Genomic DNA, 15,788 nt, shown 5'->3' on the forward strand with positions numbered 1-15,788 from the left:
TCTGCTACCTGGAGATGAAAACTGATCAGCTAACAGACCAGGTGGCCCAGCTGACACTAACCAACTAGAAGAAAACAAGCACTGGATTCTGGTGCCAAAAAAGGCAGTTTATGTTACTAAGTATTTACTAATTTATTTTTCTGTTCTTATTGACACTTTGTGTTTTCTTTTAAAGGAGCAACTTTATCCTGCAAGCAAAGAGCAATACAATAATTACTACCAGTTTTCCATTGTAACTATAATTGGTCTGCATGACCAGGAGAGGATTTATCGTACTCTCAATCCCTCTCCAGTTCCACCTTGTACTTTAGACATAAGCCACAAAGACTCAGTCTCTTGGTCTTTGTGCAGAGAACCGAATGCTACTATTGCTTTTCTCCCCAAAAGTCCTTTTGTAGTGGAGAACTGGGGAGCTAATTGGAAAGTACTGGCTAAGTCTGACAAAACAATAGTTTCAGCTCTGCTTGTAGTTCCATATACTAATGTGTGGTGGGAGGGGCCCGGTACTAAAACACCTATAATCAGAATTGTTTCTCCCAACCAAACTAGCCCTTGACATTATAACTCATGGAAAATGGACTTGTCTTGGACTTCCGCCAAGATGGAGGCATAGGTGGATGTGCTGTGCCTTCTCACACAACCAAGATTAGAGAAAACTAAATATTAGCAACAGAAAACACAGCCAGAACACAGAAAATTGAACTTTTCGGAAGTCCGTTAACAACAAATTCTTCAGCCTGACCGGTAAGGGGCGAAACCAGCAGCTGGCGGAGCAGGGTTGCACAGGAGGACTTGGCCAGACACACTCAGGCTGGCGGAATCCAGGTGCAGGGTCAGACCTAGTGAGCGACCCAGCGAGCAACCAGGCGAACAACCGCGGGGGAGACAGCCGGGCCTGGGGCTGCGTGTTGACTGAGATCGCGCATTTGTGCGAGGGTGGACAGGCGAGGGAGTGGGTGGTTGGACCGGGCCGGCAGGTCCCCACGGCAAGCGGCAGTGGAGGGCGCCGCCATTTCCCTGCTCTGACCCCACCTCCACATACAGCGTCATAACCCAGCGACTCTGAGCGCCCGGCCCAGGTGAACCACCTAAGGCACTGCTCCTCCGCACCCAGCTGTGAGAAGCGGCAGAGGGGGTCGCCATTTCCCCGCTCTGGACACGCCCCCACATACAGCGTCACAACCCAGTGACCTGGGAATCCAAGGCGCCGCTTCTCACACTTAAAGGGCCCGAACAGACCAAGAATGGTGCAGGAGGATCTCAGAGCCCCAGAGCCAATAAATCTAAGCGATGAAGAAATAGCAAAACTCTCAGATGCACAGTTTAAAACACTGGTGATCAGGATCCTCACAGAACTGGTTGATTATACCGACAAATTAGACAAATATATGAAGGCGAAACTAATTGAAATGAATGGAATTGCACAGGACACCAATAGCAATGAAAAGGAAACTGGGACTCAAATCAATGGAGTGGACCAGAAGAAAGCAAATAATAGCCAAACAGAAAAGAGTCAAGAAGCAAGAATTCAAAGAAATGAGGAGAGTCTTAGGAACCTCCAGGACATCTTTCAACGCTCCAACATCCGAATTATAGGGGTACCAGAAGGGGGAAAGGCACAGCCACCAGTGGAAAACTTATTTGAACAAATAATAAAGGAGAATTTCCCCAATCTGGCAAAGGAAATAGACTTCCAGGAAATCCAGGAAGCTCAGAGAGTACCAAAGAAGTTGGACCCAAGAAGGAACACACCAAGGCACATCGTAATTACATTAGCCAAGATTAAAATGAAGGAGAGAATCCTAGAAGCAGCAAGAGATAAGGGGACAGTCACCTACAAAGGAGTCCCCATCAGACTGTCAGCAGATTTCTCAAAAGAGACCTTCCAGGCAAGAAGGGGCTGGAAAGAGGTATTCCAAGTCATGAAATCCAAAGACCTACAACCAAGATTGCTCTATCCAGCAAAGCTCTCATTTAGAATGGAAGGACAGATAAAGTGCTTCTCAGATAAGATCAAATTCAAGGAGTTCATTATCACCAAGCCCTTATTATATGAAATGTTAAAGGGACTTATCTAAGAAAAAGAATATAAAAAAGATGAACAGTGAAAGGACAGCAAACTCACAGTTATTAACAACCACACCTAAAACAAAAGCAAACTAAAAGGACAGCTAGATCAGGAGTGGAAACATAGAAATGAATATCTCAAGGAGGGTTAGCAACAGGGGAGGGAGAGGAGGAGAAGGGGGGAGAAGGTACAGAAAATAAGTAGCATAGACAGTAGATAGAAAATAGATGGGGGGGCAAGAATAGCATGGGAAATATAGAATCTAAAGGACTTTAGACACATGGTCATAAACTAAAGGGGGGGTGATGGTGGGGATGGGGGGGTAGGGTGGAGGGGAATAAAGGGGCAATAGAACAACTGTAACAGCATAATCAATAAAAAAATAAAATAAATAAATAAATAAATAAATAAAATAAATGTTCAACATCAACAATGATTAGGGAAATGCAAATCAAAACCACAGTGAAATATGACTTCACACCCCTATGATGGCTGTGATAATAATAATTAAAAGGCATTAACAGTTTTTGATAATGATGTGGAGAAATTGGAACCCTCATACATTGCTGGTGAGAATGTAAATTGTGCAGCCACTTTGGAAAACAGTTTGGCTGTTCCTCAGAAAGTTAAACATAGAGTTAACAAATGACCCAAATTCCATTCCCACATATATACCCAAGGCAATTTTAAACATATATTCATACAAAACCATGTACATGAACATTCATAGTAATATTATTCAAAATAATCAAACAGTGGAAACAAAACAAATGTCCATCTACTGATGAATGATTAAACAAGATGTAGTATTTTCATGCAATGGAATATTGTTAGGCAATAAAGAAACATGAAATGCTTATACATGCTACAATATGAATGAAACTTGAAAACATGCTAAATGAAGAAAGAAACATTTATCTGAAATTTACCAGTTTCTTTACTTTCACTTTTATTTTTATTTGGTTTAATTAAAGTGGTTAAAAATTATACACTTTAAAATATTATGCATATTATTACTGTTAATTTTTCTATCTATCCATTTACTAATTTTACATAATGTAAGTGTTGTCCAGAATAATGTCTATTAATCTTAGCAGACAATGTTTATAAAGGGTTTACTCTCTGGCAGGTAGCAGAGTAAGCACTTTAAATGGATTATCCCATTAAGTTACCACAACAATCTCATAAAGAGGTACTATTTTTATTCTTCTTTAGTTAGATAAGGAAACTGAGGCTTGCTAATGGTTATTCCTAGTTGGAGCCAATTTGAAGGGATTTTTTTGCACTTCTTAAGTATTGCTTGCTGTTTTTTAAATAAGTGTGTAACTTTCTTTTCTTTTTACAAAACAAGAAAGTCATTCTAAAAGTATGTTTTTAAATATTCATATATAACTGAAGATTCCCAGGGGCCTGATGAGGGACTCAAATGAGGGAAAATTCTAGTTTACATAATAGCTAATAAGCTTAGTAATCAATGCATGTAAAAATCTATTGTTTCAGGAACTGAAAGTATGACCCGCCTTGACTCCAGGAAACTACAGCAGTTCCACCTTTGTGCTTCAGGAGGACTGCAAGCAATCAAGATGGTATCTGAGCCATTGTACTCCAGGGTGAGACATCCACAGTGATAAAGACCACTGACCAGGACACAGATGAAAGAATGCCGAAGCTTTTATCTGATTAACTTTTCCCTGAATTCCAAACCCCTTACCTACATTTTTCTTCTCATAAAAGAGTCTTTTTATGTTTGTTTTTAAATTTTAAAACATATTTCAATTTTTTATTGCTCTTCAAGTACAGTTGTCTCCATTTTCCCCACACAACTTCTCCTTCCCCACCCATCCCCACCTCCCACCCTCAATTCTAGCCCCCTTTGGCTTTGTCCATGTGTCCTTTATACATGTTCCTTGACAACCCTTCCCTCACTCCCCTCTGGTTACCATCAGTTTGTTGGATAGAGGACTCAAGAGTTGGACAATTTTGGTTTAAGGTAAATTGTTAGTAAGCCTAGTAGGTAATGCATATGTTAAAGCTATTGTTTCAGGAACTATAGATAAGGTCCATCCTGACTCTCCAGAGAGACAGCCAACCTCCTGGGGCACAACTAAAGACCATTGCTTGGAGTGCAGCTGGAGACAGCTGAGCCACTGTGTTCCAGGGAGAGGTATATACAGCCCCACCCCTGGGGCATGGGGGGGGATACCTAAACTCCCAGGACCAGAATGCTGCAGTTTTTTAAATCTAATTTTCCCTGTATTTCAACCCCCTTCACTGCACTTTGTTCTCTGTTATAAAAAGCCTGGCTTAAAAGAAAATGTAAGACAGTCCATTAGGGTATGATCCTCTGTCTTCTAGGATTGCCAGCCTTCTGAATAAAGGACCCATAAATAATCAATACCTGTCTCTGCTTTTTGGGTTCAGTGTGTGACAGGCAGCATGAATGCTGGTCTTTCCTACTTTCATGTTCTTTATTTCAATGTCTCTGGTTCTATTTTGCTTGCTTGTTTCTTTTGTTTGGTTTTTTTTTTTTTTACTGTCAGCATTAAATATTTTTATTCATCTGTGTCAGCTACACAGTGTCTAACTGTAACATATTCATTCATTCATTCATTCATTCATTCATTCGTAGAGTGTCAAAAATGGATAAGCTGGAAATATGGCTTTCCTGGCAGAAGGAAGAACATGCATAAGCTGCACTATCTAAAGTGGTAACTGTTAGCTACAGGTAATTATTTGAAATGAAATTTAAGTTAATTCAAATAAAAAATCCAATTCCTCAGTTTCATTAGATACCTTCCAAGTGCTCGGTAGCCACACATGACCCATGTCTACTGTGGTGGAGAGGACACATATGGGACATTTCCATCACCACAGAAAGTTCTACTGGGCAGGGTTGGGAGGGGGGAGAGAATATTAAAATAATCTGACAACACTGTTTAAAAACAACTTTGAATAAACTACATTTGTTTGTAAGCCCCAAAGCATGGTCAAAGAACCATTAGTGACCTCATAGTATTTTTTAAAAGGTGTGTGTGAGGTAAACTTTTCTGAATATCTCTGATAATACAGTACACAATGTTTGGGGTTGAATTAATGTTATATTAATGTGCTTCAAAATTTTGCTTATGAAGAACCTGAAGTCACCACTGAAATATTGGTAATCTTCCCTTTCATATGGTTTCTGATTGGGAAAAGTGGGAGTGGTTCGGGAAGATAAAAGCCTTTGTCTTTTTGTGGTGGTTTGTATATAGAAATGTTTAATTGTGCCAAAAGACAAAAAGATTCTTCCTTTTTTTTCATCATACATGTGTCTCTACCCAGTAATGACTTTGAAAGTGCCATCTGAGTACTTTTTCAAAAACCTCAGTAAAGAAAATCAAGGGTCACTTCATTGTCCTGTTTGCTGAAGTAAGACTGTATGCTTGTTTATTTAGTCTCTCACCTTCTCTCTTGGTTTTTTCTTTTTGCTCAATCCTCTACCCACTAACTTCCCTCCCACTACCTGTCATCCTGCTCTCTATCTTTGTCTCTATTTTGCTTGTTAGTTCAGTTTGTTCATTAGATTTCACATATAAATAAAATCATATGCTATTTGTCATTCCCTGACTTTCTTATTTCATTTAGCATAATGTTCTCTAGGTCCATCCATACTGTCAAAAAGGGTAAATTTTTTTCTTCTTTTTTCCTTCTTTTGTATGAGTGAGTAGTATTCCATTGTGTAAATGTCCCATAGCTGTTTTATCCACTTGTCTACTGATGGACACTTGGGCTGTTTCCATATATTGGTAATTGTAATGATGCTGTAATGAATGTAGGGTTCCTTATGTTCTTTCAAATTTGTGTTTTGGGTTCCATTGGATATATTCCCAATGGTGGGATCACTGAGTCAAAAGGTAGATCCATTTTTAATTTTTTGAGGTATGTCCATACTACTTTCCACAGTGGCTGCGCCAATCTGCATTCCCACAAACAGTGCAAACACACTGTGCGCATGGATAGGAAGAACTAACATCATTAAAATGTTCATACTACCCAAAACAATCTATGGATTCAAGGCAATTCTTATCAAGATTCAAATGGTGTATTTCTCAGAAGTAAAACTAATATTTCAAAATTATTCATGCTATTACCAAAGGCTCCAATAGCAACAGTGACTCTGATAAAGAAGAACCAAGTTGGAAAAATGATACTACCTAACATCAAACTATATTATAAGGCCATAGTAATCAAAACAGCATGGTACTGGCATAAAAACAGACACATAGATCAATGAAACAGAATTGAGAGCCCTGATACAAACCCCATACCCTTATAGTCAGTTAATATTCAACAGAGGAAGCAAATACATACAATGGGCTAAAGACAGTTTATTCAATTAATTCTGTTTATTCAATAAATTGGACAGATAAATGCAGAAAATGAAACTAGATCACCTTCTTACACTACACACAAGAATAAATTCAAAATGGATTAAAGACTTAAATGTTAGACCTGAAACCATAAAAATCATACAAGAAAACATAGGCAGCAAAATCTCAGATGCTACTCATAGAAATTTTTTTCAGATATATCTCCCCAGGCAAGAGAAACAAAGGAAAAAAAATAAACAAGTGGGACTACCTTAAACTAAAAAGTATTTGCACAGCCATGGAAAGTATCAACAAAATAAAAAGACAACCCACATATTGGGAGAACATATTCATTAATACATCTGATAAGGAGTTAACATCTAAAGTTTATAAAGAACTCATACAACTCAACATCAAAAAAATAATCAACCCAATTTTAAAATGAGCAAGGAACCCTAATAGACACTGTTCCAAAGAGTCATACATATGGTCAATAGACATATGAAAAGATGTTCAATGTCACTAAACATCAGAGAAATGCAAAGTAAAACCACAATGAGATATCTCACACCTGTCAAAATGGCTATAATCAGTAAATCAATAAACAACAAGTGCTGGAGAGGATGTTTCTTTTGTTGATTTGGGTCCAATTATAGGTGAAATCATATGGTATTTGTATTTTACCACTTGGCTTATTTCACTTAGCATAATTTTCTCCAGATCTATCCATGCTCTTGAGAAGGGTAGGAGTTCCTTTTCTCTTTCTGCTACATAGAATCCCATTGTGTAAATGTACCATACATAGTTTTTGATCCATTCATTTACTGATGGGCACTTAGGTTGTTTCCAGCAGTTGGCTATTGTAAATTGTGCTGCTAAGAACTTTGGGGTTCATAGGTTCTTTTGAAATGATTTCTCAGGATTCTTAGGGCATAACCCCAGCAGTGGAATTGCTGGGTCAAAAGGCAGTTCCATTTTCTGAGGAAATTCCATACTGTTTTCCACAGTGGCTGCACAAGTCTGCATTCCTACCAACAGTGCACTAGGGTTCCCTTTTCTGATCATCCTTTGCAGCACTTATTTCTTGATTTGGTTATGATGGCCATTCTGACTGGCATAAAGTGAGATCTCATTGTGGTTTTAATTTGCATCTCTTTGATGGCTAGTGATGCTGAGCATCCTTTCCTATGTCTCTGGGCCCTCTGTATATTCTCCTTGGGGAAGTGTCTGTTCAGGTCCTTTGCCTGTATTTTAATTGGGGTGTTTGTCTTCCTGGAGTGGAGTAGTATGAGTACTTTATATATTTTGGAGATCAAATCTTATCCAAGGTATCATTTGCAAATATATTTCCTCATATGGTTAAAAAAAAAGAAAATCAATGGAGAAAATTCATGAAACCAAAATCAGGTTTTTTAGCAAGATCCATAAGGTAAGCATTAACCTTGAGAGCTTGTTTTGAAGGTTCTAACAAGGGAGCACAGCTACTTGTATACCCTTGACCAAAGACTGGTCCTCTACTCTAGTTGGGAAGGTCATTCTCTTTGACCAAACCTGCAGCTTCAGGAGGAATGCACATGGATTGGTGAGGAAGGAAGGGGTCATCCACCTAGCCAGCCAGATCAGCAGAATCAACCCTGGCAATCAATGGAGTGATGGATGTCGCAGCCAGATCTCCCTCCCATCCTCAAGCATTAGTTTGATACCTAAATCAGAGAAAGAAATTAAATTAAAAGAAAAATTCTTCATTAATCTTCTTTATGGAATATTTATCAGATATGTGATTTTTGAAGTAAAACATAATGAGCAGGTGATTACACATGAAAGTATGAGTGAATATTAAAATAACCATGCTGAATGAAGGAACCCAGAGAAAAAAAGAGTATATATGTGTCATTCCAATGTGGAGTAGAAGACAGGGAGGTAGTAAAAGAAAAGCCTGCAGAGGTATGTGGAGACATTTGGGTTTGATGGATATATTTATTATTTGGGTTCCAGTGGTGGTTTCATGAGTGTACAGTTTAAACACACACCTATATCATCTGTCAAGTATAACTTGATAAAGTCATTAAATTTTTTTAAATAAAAAAGGGTCAGTTTAAAGTTGAATTTAAGATGGTGTGTTTGGGTACAAAGCTGCCATCTTCTCAGATTGCTGACCATCTGAATAAATTGCCCATAAAAATTCAATCCCTGTCTCTGCTCATTGGGTGTGATAGGTAACAGGCAGCATGAACACTGGCTTTTCTGGTTTCAGGCTCATTCTTGAGCCTCTTTTAACTTTCTATTCTGTATTCTCTTTCTAGACCTTATCATCAACTACCATAGCTTTGAATACTTTCTACAGCAAATGGCTCCCAAATATGTATTTTCACTCCATGCCTTTCTTCTTAGCTCCAGACACCAATGCCCAACAGTTAACTAAACATCCCCTATTGTATGTTTCATTCACACTGAAATTCAACATTGTACAAAAACATACTCATTACTCTAAAGTTGTCCTCCTTCGTATTCACTAATCCCAAAGAATAGCACCACTTTCTACCCTAATGTATAAGCCATAGACACATGAATCATTTTTATTCCACTGTTTCTCTCACCCTGTATATATAATATACTAGCAAGTATTTTAAACTCATCTGCTTTTTTCCATTCCATTACCACTTCCTTCGTTCAAGCCACCATCAACTTTTTCAATGACCTCCTAACTCGTCAACCTTTTATAATGCTTGCACCCTTACAATAGCCACAGGGATGCTAATAAACATAAAAGGAACTGTGTGTTCTCTCTGTACCCTTCAGTGAATTCCTATTGTTGTTAGAATAAACTTCAAGCCCCTTCCCATGGACATTGTAAGAAAAACTGGAAGTTGCCTACTCAATGTTTTCCCCTTCTATAGCAAAACCAGTACGTTTTTAGGAGTAGCGATAGCCAGAGTTGAAAATAAAACCTCCCCAAACTCGATGATAACTAGGGGTGGTCATCCAACCTAGTTCCGAACAATAAAATAAGGAGAAGTCTATGGGATAGGGGTTCCAGGAAAACTGTTTCTTTCCTAATGGAAAGAGACAGACTCAGCAATCACATGCCTTTTGCCTTTTACATTCTCTCCTGTTTCCTTGCCTGGAGGTGTAATAACCATCATATAAGCATGAAGAGAGAAGCCATGCTCAAAGGACTTTGGAACAAAAAGATGAAACTTGTATGAGCTCTGGACTGCTGACGTTGAAACTACATTGTGTCAGAAAAATAAACTCCTTATTTTGTTAAACTACCATAACTCGGTTTCTGTTACATGCAGCCAAAAACAGTCCTAATAGATACAATTATATGTGATATGGTTCCTTCTTCCTCTTCAGCTTTATCTCAAGCAACTTTCCTCTTTATTTGCTATATTACAACTCTACCTTTACTCTTCAAACACAACCTCTTTTCTGCTTCAAGCTATTTGCATGTATTTTTCTCTCTGCCTGGAATAATCTTTTCCCCACTCTTCACCAGCTAACTTCTACTCATTATTTTGGTCTAAGCTTAAGGGAAATTTCCTCATCCTGGGCTTCTCTGACCTCCCCAATCCAAATTAGGTATTTTCATAGCACCTTGAACTTTTCCTTTTTAGTATGTTTTATAATTTGTTTTTAATTTATTTACAGGATTTTCTCCCTTTAGTTTAATTTCCATTTCCCAAACTAGACTCTGGGCTCTATAATGTCAGGGACTGTGTTTGTATTTTCCACTACTAAATATGTATCCAGACCCTATAACAGTGCCTGCCACATAGAGGGCACTGAATAAACAGTACTAATAATAAATAATCTACTGAAATTTCATGGGCTTTGTGCCATTTTTCCTGCTCTCCTGAATCAAAATTAATCACTTCTTCTTTTAGGCTTCCATGGCACATTGCTTTGACATCTATTTTAATTTAACCCTTTTAAGAAATAAGGGGTGTTTGAAAAGATCTCAAAATCTGTTCAAGAGGAAAACACATAAAACTAATTTTATAAAAAGTGCAACTTGGAGTATGAACAAGATACAAAAATAAAATATGGAAAAGGGTGATGAACTAATGAAGTGGTAGAGATGAGTCCAGGGAAGGGTTTCAGGAACTGGTCTAAGCAGCACTTGAAAGCTAAATGGGATTTCCCAGGTAGACCACAGGAGGAAGGGAAATCCAGAGTATAGCATGTGTAAATGCCCTTAGTGTGAAAAAGCAGGGGGTGCTCAGTATCAATAAAGTATAAAGAAGGCAATTGGGAACATGGTGTGAGTATGCTGTTGAGGAGGAACCACCTAACATAGTAAATATAGGTTTTCCATGAGATTGCACTCATTCTTTAAAAAAAAAAAAAGCTTAGCCAAAGAATTGTACAACAAATGGAATCATGACATATATAAGAGGGGACCCAAAAAGACCCAGAACTTATATATAAAAAATGTTCTGCAGTTATTCTCACATGGTTAAACTCCAGTCACCTTCCAAGTACTCTCCATTTGATTCAATATACCTATTGAGACATTTTCTCCATTGCTCAAAACAGTTTGACTTGTCAATTTTGATGCTTTTTAGTGTTTCTGCCATTTTTTTTGTTTCACCTCTTCCACATTGGCAAAACGTTTGCCTTTAAAGATGTTTTTTCATTGGGAAATAAAAAAATAGTTACTCTGGGACTTCCGCCAAGATGAAAGCATATGCAGAGATGCCGTGCTTTCTCACACAACCAAGTTTAGAGACAACTAAATATTAGCAACAGAAAACACAGCCAGAACACAGAAAATTGAACTTTTCGGAAGTCTGATAACAACAAATTCTTCAGCCTGAGAGGTAAGAGGGGCGAAACCAGCATCTGGTGGAGCGGGGTTGCACAGGAAGACTCCGTCAGATGGACTCCGGAGCATGGAATCCAGGCGCAGGGTTGGACCTAGTGAGAGACCCAGCGACCGCGGGAAAACAGTGAGGGAGCAGGGCTGTGGGTTGACTGTGGTCGCGCATTTGTGCGCGGATAGACAAGTGAGAGAGTGGACGATTGGACCGGGACCCAGCGGGTCCCCGTGGCAAGTGGCAGCGGTGGGCGCCGCCATTTCCCCGCTCTGACCCCACCTCCACATACAGCGTCATAACCCAGCGAATCTGAGTGGCCCGGCCCTGGTGAACCACCTAAGGCTCTGTTTCTCACCCAGCTGTGAGAAACAGCAGAGGGGGCTGCCATTCCCCACTCTGACCCCGCCCCCACATACCGCGTCACAACCCAGCGACCTGGGAGTCCAAGGCTCTGGTCCTCACACTTAAAGGGCACGAATAGACCAAAAATGGCTCAAGAAGATCTCAAAGCCCCAGAGCCTATAATTCTAAGTGATGAAGAAATAGCAAAACTCTCAGATGCACAGTTTAAAACCCTGGTGATCAGGATCCTCACAGAACTGGTTGATTATAGCCACAGATTAGACAAACATATGAAGGCGAAACTAATTGAAATGAATGGAATTGCACAGGAAACCAATAGCGATGAAAAGGAAAATGGGACTCAAATCAATGGAGTGGACCACAAGAAAGCAAATAATGTCCAAACAGAAAAGAGTCAAGAAGCAAGAATTCAAAAAAATGAGGAGAGTCTTAGGAACCTCCAGGACATCTTTAAACGCTCCAACATCCAAATTATAGGAGTACCAGAAGGGGGAAAGAAACAGCCACCAGTGGAAAACTCATCTGAACAAATAATAAAGGAGAATTTCCCCAATCTGGCAAATGAAATAGACTTCCAGGAAATCCAGGAAGCTCAGAGAGTCCCAGAGAAATTGGACCCAAGAAGAAACACACCAAGGCACATCATAATTACATTAGCCAAGATTAAAATGAAGGAGAGAATCCTAGAAGCAGCAAGAGATAAGGGGACAGTCACCTACAAAGAAGTCCCCATCAGACTGTCAGCAGATTTCTCAAAAGAGACCTTCCAGGCAAGAAGGGGCTGGAAAGAAGTATTCCAAGTCATGAAATCTAAAGACCTACAACCAAGATTGCTGTATCCAGCAAAACTTTCATTTAGAATGGAAGGACAGATAAAGTGCTTCTCAGATAAGATCAAATTCAAGGAGTTCATCATCACCAAGCCCTTATTATATGAAATGTTAAAAGGGACTTACCTAAGAAAAAAGAAGTTAAAAAAAAAACATGAACAGTGAAAGGACAACAAACTCACAGTTATTAACAACCACACCTAAAACAAAAGCAAACTAAAAGGACAGCTAGATCAGGAGTAGAAACATAGAAATGAAGATCTCAAGGAGGGTTAGCAACAGGGTAGTGGGAGGAGGAGAAGGGGGGAGAAGGTACAGAAAATAAGTAGCATAGACAGTAGATAGAAAATAGATGGGGGGCAAGAATAGTATGGGAAATATAGAATACAAAGAACTTGAGACACATGGTCATAAACTAAAGGGGGGATAATGGTGGGGATGGGAGGGCAGGGTGGAGGGGAATGAAGGGGGGAATAGAACAACTGTAATGGCATAATCAATAAAAAAATAAAATTTTTTAAATACCTCTTTAAATTTTTTTTCTTTTTCTTCTTGCAAATTACCAGGCACCTTGGGTGAAAAGGATACAAATAAAGGCAGTGAATTTCAATTGAGTATTGTTCAGAAAATCATTATTTATTTAGCTAGGTTGAAATCAAATACTCGGATTAAGATAAAAGTGATATCTTGCTTTTATATATGTTGAATATTTTTCTCTTAGGCAATTTGTAAGGGAAAATTGTTGTAAAGTTTCTAAAATTACCTATTATTTAATAAAGAAAGTGTTTCATTTGTCTCTTCAAAAAATAGTTACTCTGGGTGATATCAAGTGAATAGGGAGTATGTAACACAGGGGTCATGCTGTTTTTGGTCATAAACTGCAGAACATTCACTGTGGTGTGGGCATGTGCACTCATAAATTACCCATCATGAAAAGGGCAAACACATTGAAAGAGTCTTTAAAAAATATTCACTGAAGCTGAATGCAGCCTCTCACAACAATGCCAGCTGGTACACTGATACAGATGGGTTCCTAGAACACTCACCTAGCCAGGGAAGCCTGTACTATAAGAGGTCCAATCTTCAGAAGATAATTACATTTTTTCTTTGAGCCCCCCTCATATCTTATGAGTTGTATAATTAATTTTATTCATGATCATGTCTGCAAAAATCAGAAAATTATTTTCCTTCAACATATTAGGATATGGATGAAGTCACATGTACATGCTCCATAGCCCAGCCCAGCTGTGAGCACCATTTGCCTCCATCTTTATGAAGAAAATTATCCAAAATCAAGGCTAGAGAGATAGGCATGGTCCAGGCTGTAAAATGACTATGATGTTACCATAAATAGCTTTGATTTTATAGACAATAGACATAAAAGGATTTTAAGCAATGGAGAGATTATACTTAGATTTTAGTTTAGTAAGATCACCTTGAAGGCAGTGGATGGAAGGCAAGGGAATCACTGAGGCTTCTATTGCAATAGTAAAAATAACTATGAGAACCTCAGCAAAGGTGGTGGCAATTAAGGATGGAAAGAATATGATTGGTGAGATAATTCAGAGACAAAGTTTATAATTGATTAGGCATGAAGTTGAACAAAAATAGGAAGAAATCAAGGGTCATTTGGAAGTTTCTAATGTAAAGACTAACCATTTTGTTTTTAGTGAGAGAGGTAATACAGAAGGAAGACTGTGTTTGAAAATGGAGATAATTACTTCAGTTTGGTAATTAAGGTGCCTGTGGGCTATTTAACTGGAGATGTTCAGGAGACTAAATGAACACATGGGTCTAGAGCCCTAATAGAGCAACTTGTGTTAGAGATATTCATTTGAGACTTGTCATAGAAGATGACAAAATAAACTAAGGCTTTAGCGGCCAACATAGAAAAGAAGAATGACTTTGAAAACTACAAGCATTTTGAATCAATATGACTTGGTGACTTATTGGATAAAGGGAATGTAGAAAAGAGGGGGAAGTCTAGGGCAAACCTCAGGTTTCTCATTTTGGAGCCTTGGGTGGGTGATGGTTCCACTGTTATGGGCTGAATTGTGCACCCCCCAGCAATTTCATAGGTTAAAGCCTTAATATCCATTACCTTAAAATGTGACTGTATTTGGAGACAGGGCCTTTAAAGAGGTAATTTAAAAAACTAGGGGCTTATGAAAGGAGTATAATCCAATATGACTAGTGTCCTTATACGAAGAAGAATTAGGACATAGACATATATAGAAGGAGAATGTCATGTGAAAATGAAAAAGGTTATCTACAAGGCAAGGGTGGAGGCCTCAGAAGATACCAACTCTGTTGACACTTTAATCTTGGACTTCTAAAGCTGTGAAATACAAATTTCTGTTGTTTACATTACTAGTCTGTGGTACTTTGTTATGCAGCTTTAGTAAACTAATATAGCCACCAACCAAGATTAGGAATATAGGAAAGAAAGTAGGGTGGGAGAAGGGGTTATTGAAAAAAGAAATTTGACACAGGACATGTTTGTTGCATTTGAGATTTCTGAGGCACACCCAGGTAGAGATATTCAAATGGCTTTGAAATTCAAGAGATAAAATGGGCTGCTAAACACAGATTTGGAAATCATTGATATATAAGTGATATTTTCAACTGTAAGCGTGACTGAGATTATCTAAGAAGTGTGTAAGATCATCAAAGATAGAACCACAAAGAATATCAACATTAAGGAACAGATTACAGAAGAGAACCTAGGAAAGGAAAGTAATCTGAGAAATAGGATAAAAGCGAAAGAAAACTTATATTTAACCTTTTTAAGACTGTTTTTAAGTATAATTAGTTGAGTACATATTGACCTTAGTCCTCAAAGAGTTTTAACATAGTGGAGGAGGCAATATTTTATTCATTTCTGACTCTCCAATGCCAAGCACAGTTCCTGACATTTAATATTCCTGTAATAAATATTTACTAAATTGAATGGAATTGAAATCAGGACATCAGTACTCTTCTTGTTTTGTTTGCATAGTTCTGGAGTATGCAGAATGTATTGCCACTGATATTTTAAGCTCAGAGTGAAAAATCATTTTAATGTGTCCAAGACTTGGTCCCCTTCCAAACCAACACCTAGAACAATAGTTTTCATTGTACCTCCTGTCTTTGCCATTCTGGATTAAATTGTGTGCACAGAAGTTATATACATATATGGGTATATCCATGTAACAAATTATAGCACAGGAGCCCTCTGGGCTCCCTCAGGCTCTGGTATGACATATTTGAGCCATATAAATTCAGCTTCTCCTCTGGCATCAGTTAGCCGACTCACTTGCAACTCCACCTCAGCAGTGGTCTCAGTTCTCTCAAAGCCGGGAAAGCGTACTGTGTGCTG

The sequence above is a fragment of the Artibeus jamaicensis genome, unplaced genomic scaffold (assembly GCF_021234435.1).
Source record: "Artibeus jamaicensis isolate MK-2021 breed Jamaican fruit bat unplaced genomic scaffold, CSHL_Jam_final scaffold_461, whole genome shotgun sequence".
NCBI classification, from domain to species: domain Eukaryota; kingdom Metazoa; phylum Chordata; class Mammalia; order Chiroptera; family Phyllostomidae; genus Artibeus; species Artibeus jamaicensis.